This window comes from Ambystoma mexicanum, chromosome 1p, assembly GCF_040938575.1.
Source record: "Ambystoma mexicanum isolate Mex_15411 chromosome 1p, UKY_AmexF1_1, whole genome shotgun sequence".
NCBI lineage: Eukaryota > Metazoa > Chordata > Amphibia > Caudata > Ambystomatidae > Ambystoma > Ambystoma mexicanum.
Window position 1 is genome coordinate 1,090,261,536 of NC_090921.1, and position 16,122 is coordinate 1,090,277,657.

A 16,122-nucleotide genomic window follows, 5' to 3' on the forward strand; every position below is an offset into this window, starting at 1 on the left:
ATTCACTCACTGATTAATTCACACTCTCGTTCACTTTGATTTGTTCATTCACTGACCCATTCACTCATTCACTCACCTTAGGGTTTTTTCAATACAAAAAATAGCACAGTGAGGCCTCTTCAAGGCACAGAGAAAGGTGGTGGCAGAGGTAGACTAGAAAAGTGATCAGTTCTAGGGGTGTGATATATATGGTGTGTGATGGAATCCGTTGAATTAAAGTAATATACGAATATGTTTACAAAGCAGTGATAGTTTCGTAGATGGATTGGAAAAGTTGAATCTTAAGCTGTCTTAACAACTTTCTCTGGTTCCAGTTTTAAAGGGGTGTGAGCGGGCGGGTTTCGAGGGGCAAGAGGTAGGAGACTTGAAAGATCAGAGGCCTACCACTAAAATGTTTACATTTGGTCATGGTGGCTGGCATCCAACCACTTTTGGGAAGCCAATCTTACTCCATAACGCATTCCCTAATTTTTCAAACATTGGTTTAGTTACACTCATGCATTGACACACTCACATGTCCATTACTTTCTTCATACCCTTTCCCTCTCACACACACTTATGGGTAGTTCTAAAAAGGCGCCCCTATTACATTGTGTGCGTGTGCATCTAGGTGTTTCTGTGGGTCAGTGTGTGTTTTATGTATGGTGATGGGTGTCCCAGTGTGCATAGGTTTCCAGTGTGTAGGAGCGAGAGAATGGCGGTCACAGTGCAGGAGGGAGGGCAAGTGAGCCAGGGGGAGTGCGAGCGAAGAAGAGAAAGCTTTGCTCGTGTTTGTGGGTGTGTGGGAGAGGGAAAGAGCGAGGGAAAGTGAAAAGACACTTGTTTGCGAAAGGTTCTTGATTGACAGCTCTGGAACGTTCAGTCCTCGATGCATCTATGTAGCAAGAGCAGCGTCGGCTCAAGGTGCCCTCAGGGGCTGCATCCACACAAAGGTGTCCCCACGGAACAGCAAATAAAGGGTGCCTTGCCTCTAGCCCAGTGTCATGTAAGCAGCACCTATTATAAAATCACACCGCGCCAGCTTGCAGCCCTTAAACACACTTTACAGGAACAGCAGGGGGCTCCGTTCTGTTGTTCGGCTGATTGTTGTTCTTGATAAACTCAAGAACAAGTATCAGTCAAACAACAGAACTGAGCCCCCTGTTGTTCTGCTATTGTGGTGGGGTGGTGTGATTAGTGCCAGACCCAGGACTCCTTGCCAAGGGGTTCCTGATGTGTCACTAATCGCATACAAAAAACTGTGAAAAGCACCCTTCGACTCCGGCTGCCTCTGACCAGTGCTATCAGAATATTGAGTGTGGGGGGACAAAAATCTTGTGCAGGCCGCTGGCAGAACTGGGACAAAACTGAGCAAAGCTGGAGGCCCAGCAATGTAGCCATCAGAGAGCAGGAGATTGCTCCCTCTGTCCATTTTACTGCTGGCACTAACACGCAATGTCCACGGCACGCTCTATCTCCAAGATCAGATTACCCGTATTTTGTATTTTTATTGTATCGATATGATATGATATGGCATTTATAACGCGCCTATACACAAGTGTTTCAAGGCACGAGAGGCAAGGGCGGGGGAACAGAGGGAAGACAGACAGCGATCCTACTAGGCCAGGTGTCATTCAGATCGTGCATAGGAAGGGGGAGGGGAAAGTGCAGTACAAGGGATAATAGAATAAATAACAAAAGAAAAATACGGCCAACAGCTGGCAAGTGCAGGGGTAAAGGTTAAGTGCAGGCATCAAGTGTCAAGTGCTGGTAAAGGGACTGTAGGGACACAGAAAAACAGTCCCCAAGTGGGGGGTTGCAAGGAAGGCAGTGCAGGTGTGCAACTGGCGGGGGAGGGGACCTGGGACCGAGATCAGAGGGTGGCCATGTAGCCAGTGCAGTGTCAGTTTCAGCCAGGAAATCAGCAGGGTAGAGGAGGAGAGAAAGTGGAAGCAAAGAGAATGGTTTTGAGGTGCTTCCGGAACCGGAGATGGGTCTCCTCAAGTTTCAGGGGGGCCAGGAAGACTGTTCCCGAGGGAGGCACCAGCCAGAGAAAGAGATCTACCACTGACTCGTTGCTTGGAGTTTGTATTTTATTTGGTTTTATATAGCGCCTTACACCAAAGCGCTGAACATAAAAACAAGCACGGTACAAATAACAAATTAACATTTCAAAACACAAAATATTTCTGTGGCTGCAGTAACCCTAATTAACCAGATGAAAACATGTAGGATTGTAGAGAGACCCCAAAGAATGAATAAACAGTGATAGAACAATGAGAGAGTGGGAGAGTGTTCCAGTTTAAGGGTGCTAAGAGAGAGAAAGACCGAAAACGAGATTGAGCACCGGAGGGGGTGGGTCACTATAAGGAGATTGTGAGAAGCAGAATGAAATGAACGAGAGGGAAGGTAGAATGCACCAAGAGAGGACCGATAGGGGGGGAGCAAGACCATGGTGAGCTTTAAAAACGACACATAACATTTTTTATTTTAAACAGTGATGAAAAGAGAGCCATCCAAGATAAGTAAGGGAAGAGGAGATAGAATCACGTGGAGCAAGCAGACAGAAAACACGAATAGAAGCATTAAACACAGATTTCAAAGGAGCTAAACGAGATAGAGGAAGTCCAAAGAGTGCAGAAGAACCTGGCTTCGGGCATGGGTGTGGGTGCTCAGGTTGACTCAGAATGGCTGATACTGGGCAAGAGGGATGATTACTACTAGGTCAACTCATAGTAGGAGGCATATTGAGGGTGCCTGAGTGGGCTCAGCCTAGTTAGTACTTGACATTGTGGGGGCGTACAAGCCAGTTCATGGCACAGGCCAGGCTGAGAGATACTCGTTGTTCTTGGGCTGTCTATTACGGTATGGGGTGAAGTGAGCAGGGCTGGCTGAAGGGCTCCTGGAGGCCCATTTCAACTTGATGTTTCGGGGCCCGCTGCCTAGATCTGATACAGTCTGAGGCAACCGGAGGTGCTTTCATTATAAGGGAGACATAGGAAATCAGTGAAGTGTTACAAGCTGCTTGATATCATGGGTCAGGCCGCCACGGTGGGAGCTGTACAGTAAATGCCTACTGTAAAGCTGGTCATCAACAAGGCGCTGAAGAGCGATTATGGAGGCGCAGCCAAAAGGCAACGCGTGATACTTATGTTCCTAGCCATGACGGCCTGTAACTTGCGCACTGGAAAGCGCAGATTTAATGTCCAAATTTAAAGTAGATGTTGCTACACTGGCAACATGGGGGCCTCCCCTCGGACGCGGGCCCATTTCAACTGAATACTGTCCCTCGGGGTGCAGGTGCCAGGGTAGGAACAGCATACTTGTTACTGGCATGGGTGTGAGACTAAGAGATGGCCTGCCAGGTCCAGAGGGATTTGAGGAGGTTCAAAGTGGTACTCTTTTAACCCCCTGATGTCCAGCAAACACAACTCAAAATCTAAAGTCAAACAAGAGGTTGACAACATTACCTGCATCCAAATTGGTAGCGAGGCTGAACACTCAGGCTATACTTGATAGAAGGCAGATGGCCAGGCTCATATTACAGTAAATACTGATGCAAATTCAAAAAAGTAATAGGATTTTAAATGCATAACCTTTAGTTCACAGAAAAAGGTTGAACATCATCCTTCAGCAATACTGCGTGTGATAATAAAAAGCAATACTGAAAACATAAATGTTTTAAAACAATGGCAACATGCATTGGCAAAGTCAGTAGTCTGACTGTTGCTTTATGAGTGGTCAGTTGGCTGGCGAGGCAGCAGGAGACAGCAGCCAATACTGCACTCCCCTTCCATGCAATTTGAGCAGGCGTAGAGCACAGCATCTCTTCTCTCTCATCATGCCTGCGAGATGGGTTGGGATGTCATGCAAGGAACATTGCTGAGGTCATTTCCTCTTATGAATGTTAATTACAGGAAGCTGACTGCTTCAGTATGCAACTTGAGCCTTGCTGGCCTTCCTTAGGCTGCCATGGGCTGTAACTTAGTAACGCGCCAGCTCTGCTCGGGTTTCACACGAGGAGAGCACAACATCGCTTCACTCATCTACATCTCTGTCAGGTGACCTGTCACTTGATACAATTGCAGTTGCTAGGGCCCTTTCCTCTAATGGATGTTCATTACAGGAAAGTAACGCACCAATGGCACATCACGTGACAAACTGAAGGACGAAGTCATTCGGGGGCAGGGTGGGGGGGGGGCGAAACCAAAGCACTGCGGATGTGTATCAACCCGTGAATGACATGTACCCCTCTCTCAACACTCGCTGACATTGTTTTGACTAACAAGCCTTGAGGAAGCACCAGCTATGAGCCAAACTCAAAATAGTTTCAGAATGCAAACTATCCACAAGCTAGAGGCTGGTCACTCGTTATGGAAATCCAGATTGAATTGTGCGTCGTCCTACAGTGAATTAGTCTACATTCTTCCAAGACAGGATGATCTTGCAATCCAGGGGCTAATGGTTGTGGCAGATTAATGACAGAGAAATAGATGACGGACTAATTTACATAATGGGTGATTTATTAAAGGAAAATAAAATAGTTTTGGTCAGCACTGTGCTTCTTGGTTGTTGAGGTGTCATCATTAGGTATACGTCTCCCTTATTTGTAGAATTGGTTTTCCCTTTACCCTCAACATTCAACATTTCCTTTACAATAATGATATTGATATCACTTTGGCCAGCGAGACTCTGCTTCCTAAGAAGTCATGTTCTCTCAATACGCCATGGCACTTGTGACAGAGTTTCCCAACATGCAGCGTTACTTCTCTCAAAAACACAATGGAACCTACGAGCAACTGCCCAGAAAAACCACTGCATCCTGGGAAATGCAGTCAATCTGTTTGCTGCAGGCCCCGTGACTCCGTTTTTCACCATGCAGCATTTCTTTAAGCAGATGTTCTCACAACATGTTATGGAAGCTGTGACTGCATTTCAAATCGTGCAGCCTCTTTTAGGCAATTGCTCAATCGGTTTCCTATGGGAATTGCGGCTCAGTTTTGCCCAAATGCAGTATTTCTTTAAGCAAATGTCCTCTCAGTTCACTATGGGACTTGTGACTCCCGGCAAGCAGTGTTACTTTCTCATCTTAGACACAAGGGACCCAACCGTAGGAAGGATGTGCACTTCCAGTGGAGGCCACTGTACAGCTACCAAGATAGGGGATGGAGGATAATCACATGTTCTGTTACCTGCTATCCATGTTGATACCTCATGTAGACAGCAGGTTTTCTGTGGCAAGCATTCTTTAATGTAATCAGGATCACACTCCAGTGGTAATGACCTACTGGGGCGTACCTCTTAAATGTCACAGTCCTGTTGTCACCTGTCGTGTGGCAAGGATGCCCAGTCACTCAGACAAGGTGCAGGCAGAAGGCCTGTAAGAACTGATGGAGGGAAGCCATGGCGCCTTCCTATCATCCTATGTCGGTCTGCAGAAAGCGCTGCTCTCTTGAGACACTGGGCTTCAAGCAGGGTTTTCTGGCTCCAGGTTTAGTGTCACAGGAATATGAATACAGAAGCCCAACTTCCCATTCAAATGTACATGAATGCGGGGAGGAACGGGCCACAGGGCGTGGATGGACTAAGCGGTAAACAGTGTTTATAACGATTTTTTTAAAATTGAATGCCCATTATATCGAATTTTTTATATTGAAAACCTTTATAGTGAATGCATTTAAGGATGCAGTAAAGGGTTAAATATTTTTGGGAAACAGTCGTAGTGGGATTTTAGGGGTTGGAAACAGGAGTTTGGGGGCGAGCCCCACAAAAATAGAAAAAAGGGCATTCACTATAAAAGTTTTCCATATAAAATATTTGAGCTGTGTGCATTCAATATACAATATTTCAATATAAAAACATGTAACCGGACTCAGCGTACCTGGTATCCAGTGAGGTAGGGGTGCCAGGCTAGTCTCAAGATTTCTGGTACTGGATGGGTCGATGGTGTACAAGAGGGTTTGGAAAAGACAGGGAAAGGGGGCCTGTGAGGTCACAGCAATGGGAGGGTGCACAGGTAGGCCTATATTTCAACAAACAGGGTAAGCTATGAAAGCTAATAGACCCGGACAAGCCGTTGTAGTCCTTTTAATCATTGACTGGATATAATGTGGTAGCACGAAACAACGGTTTTTTTAGGAGGTAGGTGATTCAACTGCATACGTAAGTAAAAAAACTAAGTATATGATTGCTCAGACTCGAGATGAAAGGAGAGCCACACAACTGTGTGTAACTCACCCTAGGGAAGAACACCCTGTCCTTATCGGGGGTGCCTGTCCCTAGGTGGCGTGTGTTGTAACGCCCATCTAATAGTGATAGAGGAGAGGACTAGCCCTAACCTTCGATACTAGTGGCATACGTCTGGTTGAGAGCAAATAACACACGAAAAACATACAAAAAATTACTAATAACGAATATTGCAGGCAATTCCAAATGGGTATTTTCAGCAGTATACAGGACTGTGGAATAGATTCTGTAGCTGCCTGGACTAAATCTTAACAACCTGACGGCAGGTCAACTGATTGTATTTCGTACTATGTATCAACTTTAATCTTGCCTGTGGGTCGCACTAGTAGGAAATGCAATGAGTCCAAATGGAATGGCTTAAAAACAAGGCAAGGTAAAAAACAGCCGAGAGGCTGGGGGACTAAAAGAGGCTCTTATAAAACCTGCTCACTCTGTCCATGTGAGTGTGCAAAAGAGTGATTTATACAACAATATCTCTTTCCTCTTGTAGATATTTATTATGGGTCATGAGAGCCCTCATGACCACAGGGGTCGACTGGTTTCAATGGAGTCCGTGGGTTGAGCCATCTTCATCACGACTGTGATTTCAATATCAAAGCAAATAAGTAAGTTCAGATTGGCTGAACTCGATGGTCAAGCATCTCCTGTTTGGGAGACAGAAGGGGGGCGTTGTAGAGAAGAGCAAGGAATTAGGAGGTTGTAGGCACATTCTACTAGGCTATGGGGGAGTGGTGGACGTCCTGCACCAAGGTGGAGGAAAGAAAGGAACAAACCAAATAAATTGGGAAGGAGTTACAGGAAAATTACTGGTGCCTGATCACCGTTGAAGAAGAGCTCATCATCAAGGGAAGGTGAGGGGTGGTGGGGTAGGCTGATCACGAAGTGAGCTGGGACCCAATCCCCGGTAGAGGCATGCTCTATCTCTAATTCGGTAGCCATACGGTGCCTACGAGGGGGAACACCAGGAGGAATTGTCCTCTTATTTTTCTGAACTTTGCGCTCCTTTTTCTTGGCATTGAGTGCTGGAATTCTTAGTCCAGGCCTATGCACTAAATGTGGGGTATGCTTCAGCACGCTTACCATCAACGAATGCTAGGAACCCTATGGATTGGATGAACACCCAGCGGCCATGATTGGTATCTGGCTCCGGCGTTCTCACACAGTCTTCAATCACCGCTCTAGTGTTCTGAAGATGTCGTAGGAGCGCCAGGGCAAGAATTCATTGTCGGTGCATCCTGTCTCCCAATTACCCTGTCACGTTTATCCGACAGTGCCGTGCAACTTTAATAGTTAATTCGTAGCGCCACAGCCCTTAAACATGATGGTGAGTCCCAGGAGCTATACTGGAAATAGAAACAAAGTGCATGCCCTATTGAAGGTTCATCCATACTCCATAGCATTGCCCCCATACACTTTCAGAGACTCGCTCACACTGCATGGCAATGACACCATACATTTCAGCAGACTCCCTCGTGTTCCATAGCACTGCCCCATACACTTCAACAGAGACTCGCTCACACTGCATAGCAAGGACACCATACCCTTCAGCAGAGACTCACTCATGTTCCATAGCACTGCCCGTACACTTCACCAGAGACTCGCTTACACTGCATAGCAAGGACACCATAACCTTAAGCAGAGACGCACTCATGTTCCATAGCACTGCCCCATACACTTCAACAGACACTCGCTCACAGTGCATAGCAATGACACCATAACCTTCAGCAGAGAGGCACTCATGTTCCATAGCACTTCCCCGTACACTTCAACAGAGACTCGCTCACAGTGCATAGCAAAGACACCATAACCTTCAGCGGAGACTCACTCATGTTCCATAGGACTGCCCCGTAAACTTCAACAGAGACTCACTCACAGTGCATAGCAACGACACCATAACCTTCAGCAGAGACTCACTCATTATCATAGCACTGCCCCATACACTTCAACAGAGACTCGCTCACACTGCATAGCAAGGACACCATAACCTTCAGCAGAGATGCACTCATGTTCCATAGCACTTCCCTGTACACTTCAACAGAGAATCGCTCACAGTGCATAGCAAAGACACCATAACATTCAGCAGAGACTCACTCATGTTCCATAGCGCTGCCCCGTACACTTCAACAGAGACTCGCTCACAGTGCATAGCAAAGACACCATAACCTTCAGCAAAGACTCACTCATGTTCCATAGCACTGCCCCGTACACTTCAACAGAGACTCACTTACAAAGCATAGCAATGACACGATACCCTTCAGCAGAGACTCACTCATGTTCCATTACACTGTCCCCATACACTTCAAAGGAGGCTCGCTTAAGCTGGATAACAAGGCCACCATGCCCTTTAATGGAGACTATCATGCTGCCTAGAAATGGCACCATAAACTTTAATGGAGACTCACTCATATTGCATAGCACCGACGCCAGACATTTGAACAGAGCATCAGCCCTACTCCTAGTATCGCATGCTTCGGGATGAACACCCAATTCTGGGATTGATGTCCTTGGGTGCTTTAAGGGTGCTGCACTGATGTTAATATTCTCAGGTGGCTTCTTGGCTCCGTTCTCGCTCCTCAACCGACGACAACCCGATTCCCGCTATACCATCCACCCGCAGGAGGGCGGAGAGCCATGATGATTATATATCTCTGTTCCAGGGCTGACTCATCCTCCCCTCTGACAGTAACACTGTTTATATCCTCATTAGAAATATTGTCTCTAGATTAGCCGGCATCAGCAGCTCATTTTGGCCAAATGTAGACTCTATCAGGCACATGAAGGCCCGCCGGCTGTTGGTATATTATGTACACACAGAAGGAGGCGGCCATGGATCCTTGGCCAGGAGCCTGGCTGCTGAGCTCATCCTGGAAGGAGCAGGGCCCAGCAACCGATGAAAGCAATGCTGCTGCAAAGCCACAGGTCCGGCGCGAAATCTAACATTCAACTGCATGTGTGTGTGTGTGTGTGTGTGTATTGTCGACAAGATGGGAACCAATATGGGAGACAGATGCAGTCCTGGGATGGGGTGCCTTTACAATAGCTTGAGGGTTTCTGGGAAGGGTTTTCCAATTCTGGAAAGTGGCAGGCCACGGGATATCAACACCTGGGACACTGAGAAGGAAGAGAGTCATAGCACGGGCCAGGTGCGGGAGGAGGGGCGGCACAAAACCATCAATGGATATGAGGACCCGAAAGGAGGAACTTGAAGAGAGTGATTGTGCATTGCAAGGCAGCCGGCTTCGTGGGGGTGTGCTTTGGTGGGAGGGGTTCTGGATATAGAGGGCGCGAGCAGCAACATTCTCCACTGTTTTAGCAGATAGCGGGAGTCGAGGGGAAACCAAGGAGTAGGTTTGAGCAGTACTCAAGTTTACTGAGCCCAAGAGTTGAGATCAGCGTTTTTGACACTATTTCAGTATAAATCAGGTGATGGTATGTCACATGTCTGACCTTATTTTACACGGGTCCATTTCTGCTGAGTGATCGTACTTTTGATCAACATTCTAAATCTCGAGGTTCTTCACATCAGGTGTGTGTCTATTGCCACTCAGTGGCTCTAGAGGTGATATATGTCTCCCTCTCGTTTTCTAACCACTCATATGGAAAACTCATTCTCTACCTGGTAAACACCAACAAACTAGGTGTCGTGCATGCATGATCTCGGGTACCCGTCTTGGCATATTCATGCTTTAATCTTTACACAAGAGAAGGAGGACCCGTTTGATACAGACTTATGTTTCACATATATAGAAGCATGTACCTCAGGTAGATCTAATTTGTATTTAGGAATTATGCCTTAAATAGTCAATTGATTTTCATTTATGTTTACAGCTGTTATTTGCCCCTGAAGAAGGGGTTGTTACCCCGAAACACGTTGAGCTCTACTGAACATAAGTTAAAGACATTTTATACCAGAACCCTAATCCTGTGGTGTTAATTCTTCTCTGGATGATATTGCCGTTAATTGTATTTACAGTACATATGAACTGTTGGCGGCTGTTACAGCATAAAGGTGAGCAGGGGTCAGGGGGGTCCTACAGGTTAGGACACCATTGCTTTAATGGTGGGTGAAGTTTCCTAATCTTCAGGAGCTTGGCTCTCGGCGGACATGGTGGCAGCCAAAATGAAGTACTGGAATCTAAGGTCGGTGTCGAAGAGGAGCCCAAGTTTGTGAACCTTGAGAGAGGGAGGGAGGATGTCAGAAGGGAATGAGTGTGGGATAGCTGTGAAGGTGGGGAGAAACATACTTTCTGTTTTGGAAGAGTTCAGAATCAGGAAGCGCAATAGCATCCAGTGACAGTTGGCTTTGAAGCAGCAGGTGATGCATTTAGTGATGACAGCGTGAAGGAAGGAAATGAGAAGGTCTGGGTGTCATCAGCAAAGAAGTGGTAGCGAAAGTCAAAGGAGGAGATTAGTTCACCCAGGGCTATGGTGTAGAGCGTAAAGGGGGCAGGGTCAAGGCTAGAACCCCGAGGGACACCTGCAGGGGAAGGTGTCAGGAAGGAGGTGTCAGAGCTGCTGGAGACGGGGATGATCAGTCCGAGAGGTAGGAGGCAACCCATCTGAGTGAAGTGCCTTGGAGTAGGGGAGATGGGCCACAATGTCAAAGGTTGCAGAGAATTAAACCAAGTTTAGAACAGGTGAGGTGAGAGTGGTAGGCTGAGAATAGAAAGGTGTAGAAATAGACAAGGCAGTGGGGTAACCTTGCTGAAAATGTTGGGGGGACATGACATCTGAAGAAAAGGTGCCCCAGCCAAATGAATGGGGACAAAATGGTGTGCCATGAGAATTACGGGGGACAAACACCCCCGTAAACTACAAAAATTACGACCATGAGACAAGGGCTGTTTCAGTCAGGTTTTTACTCCTGAATGCAAATCGTAATGGGTCCCAAAGTGTGTAAACTCACATAGTGTAGCTGCCCACGCAGCTGAAGAGAACTCGTTCACCGATTTTGAAGTGTTTTGTCAGAAAAGAGACAGGCATGTAGAAGGCAGTTTTTTTGTGGGATCAGCATCAGCTTTCTTAAGAATGGGGAAGATGGTGGCTGTTTTGTAGGTTCTATGTTCATTCTTCAGCCGTTTTTCTTTTCCCGGCACTTTTTGCTGAGCATATTTGGGTGAGGAAGAGAAGACAGGAGGCGGGTGGGATCAGAGATATGGGTAGGTGGCAGGGCGGAGAGAGAAGGGAGAGTTGATGAATGCTTTCTTTTGCAGACATGAGCGTCATTTTTATTTATTTTGATGGGGAAGTCGAAGGGGCCAGGGATGACAGGATTTTGCTTTTTAAATGTAGGCAGCTTTGAGTCTTCTGCCTAATAAAATGCGATACAGAAACCAGTGCATGCTGATTGCACTGATTGGGCCTCATTCCGAGATTGGAGGCAGCCATGGCGCTAATATCGCCATGGCTCCCTCCGATAACGGTACCGAGTCCGCCCTCATTCAGTGGGGACTTACCGGTCTAGTCGGACCTTTGTGGGACCGGTGAGTCCCCATTGAAAATACCATTCCCCATTCCCATTTGAGCCCACATAGGGCTCAATGGGAATGGGGAAGGTGCAAATAACGGTACCGCAATTTGCGGTACCGTTATTTGCTCCCTGGACCCTTTGCGGCTCCCGCTAAGGCCCCCTGGTAAAACCAAGCAGCCTTAACTGGACCCGCAAAGGGACCTTGGAATAGGGCGCAAAGGGATTACCATCAGCAGTGTCCTTACCGGTGCCCCTAATCCCTTTGCACCAGCCTCAGAATGAGGTCTTGATAGGGCCCCCATGTGCATGTTAACAGGTTCTGTGAAGATAACAATCCAGGGGTGAAAAATCAAACAGAGATCACATGATTTCAGGGATCTGATAAACCACCCAATACAAATAGGTGGCTAGTTCCTTAATGAAAATAAGCCTGACCTGGGGTCAGAATACACTTAGCTAGGAGTCTTATTTGATTCCATTGTATCTTCGGCAGGTGCCTGTGTAGTGTACTAATGATAGACCGCTCATGAAGCTCAATGTTTGCTCTGGAGGGAGCCTATTGCGCTAGCACTCAGCGGAAGCCGCATTGGTGTTTTGCTGTTAGTTCCTGCAACAATTATGCCACATTGGCGTTTGGCTGTTAGTCCCTGCAACAATTATGCTGCATTGGCGTTTGACTGTTAGTACCTGCAACAATTATGCTGCATTGGCGTTTGACTGTTAGTCCCTGCAACAATTATGCTGCATTGGAGTTTGGCTGTTAGTTCCTATAACGATTATGCTTCATTGGAGTTTCGCTCTTAGTCCCTGCAACATTCATGCCGCATTGGTGTTTTGCTGTTAGTCCCTGCAACACTTATGCTGCATTGGAGTTTTGCTGTTAGTCCCTGCAACATTCATGCCACATTGGTGTTTTGCTGTTAGTCCCTGTAACACTTATGCTGCATTGGAGTTTCGCTCTTAGTCCCTGCAACATTCATGCCGCATTGGTGTTTTGCTGTTAGTCCCTGCAACACTTATGCTGCATTGGAGTTTTGCTGTTAGTCCCTGCAACATTCATGCCACATTGGTGTTTTGCTGTTAGTCCCTGTAACACTTATGCTGCATTGGAGTTTTGCTGTTAGTCCCTGCAACATTCATGCCGCATTGGTGTTTTGCTGTTAGTCCCTGCAACACTTATGCTGCATTGGAGTTTTGCTGTTAGTCCCTGCAACATTCATGCCACATTGGTGTTTTGCTGTTAGTCCCTGTAACACTTATGCTGCATTGGAGTTTTGCTGTTAGTCCCTGCAACATTCATGCCACATTGGCATTTGGCTGTTAGTCCCTGTAACACTTATGCTGCATTGGAGTTTGGTTGTTAGTCCCTGCAACAATTATACTGCATTGGCGTTTGGCTGTTAGTCCCTGCAACAATTATGCTGCATTGGAGTTTGGCTGCACTGTCCGTTCATGTGTCTAGGTCCCAAGATGAGGTTAGGGTACGGCTGGCTTAAATCAGTCATATGTCAGTACCATACATGAGAAAACAGGTCGGTAAAGAGGTGAGTGGTTGATAACAAATAGCGCTCCTGCCTATTATCTTTAAATAAAGCACAGTAGTCCCTTCTCAGTTTTTTAAATCAGAGAACTGTGCCATTGGATTTGTATTATACTTGATGTGGTGGTGTGCAACTGTCCTTTGCCTTACATGTATGTTGTTGCTCAGGAAGGGATACCCCGAAACTATGCTGAAGTTATGCTCATTTGGTCTCAGGGGCTTCCAGCAGCAGCGATGGGGGTAGTTTCACGCCTCAGTGGTTCATGTATTTATTTATTGGGTATTTATAATGCGCCTGTACATCATAAGGTTTGAATACCTGAGGCTGATTGATTGTTGCAGGATCCAGGGTGTGGAGTATGGGCGCATGGCCTGGAGGACTGAACAATCAGAATGAAGTATATTCATACCTATGCAAACCACGCAGAGGCATTAAAACTGCCCCGCCAACATATGCTCCCGAGACCCAATAAGCATAAACACAGGTCATGCCTTCCTAATTACTATACTGCTTCAGTGAAGCACAGCAGCAGAACCTGAAGAAGCCGTCCTGCCGAAACATGTGTTGACACTGCACAGAGTATGAAGCAAAATCAATGGCACAATAATCTGATTAAAACAAACCTGAACTTCAATAGGTAGCTGCAGCGCTTTATTCCTAAACACTGGGAAAAAGCACCATCTCATATCAGTCTTCCTCCACTCTACCACCCTTATGCCACATTGCCTTTCTGCAACAGCACCGCCACCCAAAGAAGAACACCACTGAGCACTACAAAATGTTTTCTGATTCTCTATAATCTGTGCATCCCGAACTGCAATGTAGTTTGGAGTGAAATCAGACATTTATTTGTAGTTTTTCCACTGTTTTCATTTCAGAAAATAGACAGTCAGTGTATAGTGCATGCGTTTATTTGTATTGTTCAAAGAGTCACATTACCATCAACCCGAGTTTCCCATTAAAATCATTTAGCTGGTCCCTTTCTGTAATGACAGGCATGTAAAACTAAAAACAAAAAACCATGCAATGGAACCTGCCCATGGAGATGCCAGTGGTTATCATTAATTCAAAGCTTTTTAGCCATCACTATTTGGTGTCTATTGGGCGACATTATCCCAGTAGCAATCGGTTATAATCACACAGCGCTTTGCTAGTCTTTGGCCTGAAAGGGTGGCGTGCTGTGCCCTTTGCCACACTTTGATATAGTCTAGTCCTTACCCACTAGTCCCGTGAGCTGCAGTTCTCAGTTCCACAATCCCATTTCATGGCCTTTGTCCTCCCACCCCTTTGTCAAAGCCAGTTCTTACGGACATTACTTTGAAATAATTGCAGCATTTTGGAAACGCTGCGACCATTGATTTTCCTTTTCACCAGTAATTCCAGTAGGTATTGGAGGAGCTGCGTGCTCACTCCATACCCCGCCCCTTTCCATAGAGGCACTCATAATGGAACCATAGGACCACCCTGAATGCAGTCTGCTTGCATTCAGTTTAATATGCAATTCCACACCCCAGAAAGGACAGGAGGACCCTCATCTTTGTTCCTTCATCAGTCAACTTAGTGCGGGTTCTCCCTCTCAAGTGTTCCCTCCTTGCCTGCTCTCCTACACCTTCCATCTACCTCTGCTATGCCCGCACCCTACCAGTAGTCCCCTGCGCCCCCCATGTACGCCTTTATAGGGCGCCCCATTGTTTCCCAGCTAGGAACACTTTATAAATTCCATACACACAATTCTGAGCACATTCATTACACTGCATTTACTTTCTGTTTAAAGAGGCGAAGATGAGGTTAACATTCCGCGCTCGTTGCTATGGCATCCACTAACCTTCCCATAATACTCCATACGAAGGCGCATGCGCCTGGGGAAAGTTCTGCGGCGCTCGGTCCACAGGGAAGAAATGAGCGACTTGAAGTCTGAACATCGAATGTGATCATGGACTTGCAGTCGCCGGGACCCATGAGGGCTCAGCGGGTGAGGGGAGAGTGGGCGGAAGGAAGGAAGGAGCTCTAGCAAGGCAAGTAAGGAGGCAGCCTGGACGGGAGACATGTGCAAAAAAGGTAAGGCTTACGGAGTGGGCGTGCAAGAAAACGGAAAAGGAGAAGCAGTGAAGAGACAGAAGAAAAGAAGAAAAAAAGGAAATCGCTGAGACCAGGGAATGGATGAGGGAAAAGGCTGTGGACCTAAAAAAATTAAATGGGACATTAAAATGTCAGGGAGAAGGATGACAGAAGCAGAAAGAAGTTGAGTGAGAAGTACCTTCCATTGGTAAACCCCATTTCTGAGCTCCAGAAGTACTATATTATGCCTCACAACCATGTTCTTTAGAGCACATTCCAAAGGGGGACATATTGAGTCAGCAACCTACTGAGTTTTTGGGTGTTCATGTTTATATTCACTGGGGCGCCCTGTTAAACGTGGATATGTTTTCAGCCGCTTTAACGCATTTAGCAAGAGCCGCAGGAAGCCCAGCTGATTTGGTTGAAGTCCCCCGTCCCAAATGGTACGCCCCAGGTGAACTAAAAATGATGGAAGGCAAAGCTATCCAGAGGAATCCACGTGCACAAGAAGCAAAGGGCAAGCATTTCTCAACTTCACTTTTTGTTTCCAAGAAGGCACACTTTAGTCCAGAATGCTAATGTTCTAGATCAGGTGTGTACTACTTTGGTTTGTCAAGTATCCTGTGTAACAACTTAAAACTCACAGAATCATTTTAACTCAAACAATTACAAACTTCTAAGCAGTGATAGAAGTGTAGCAAAAAAGCAGTGGAACTTTGATTCTGGCGGGGGAAAGAACAGGAAGGAAGGGAGCAACGTGCAATAGATTTTTCAAGGGTTGCAGTCATGCTGGTTGACAGCCAATTGAGTTGACATAGATTTCAGTTC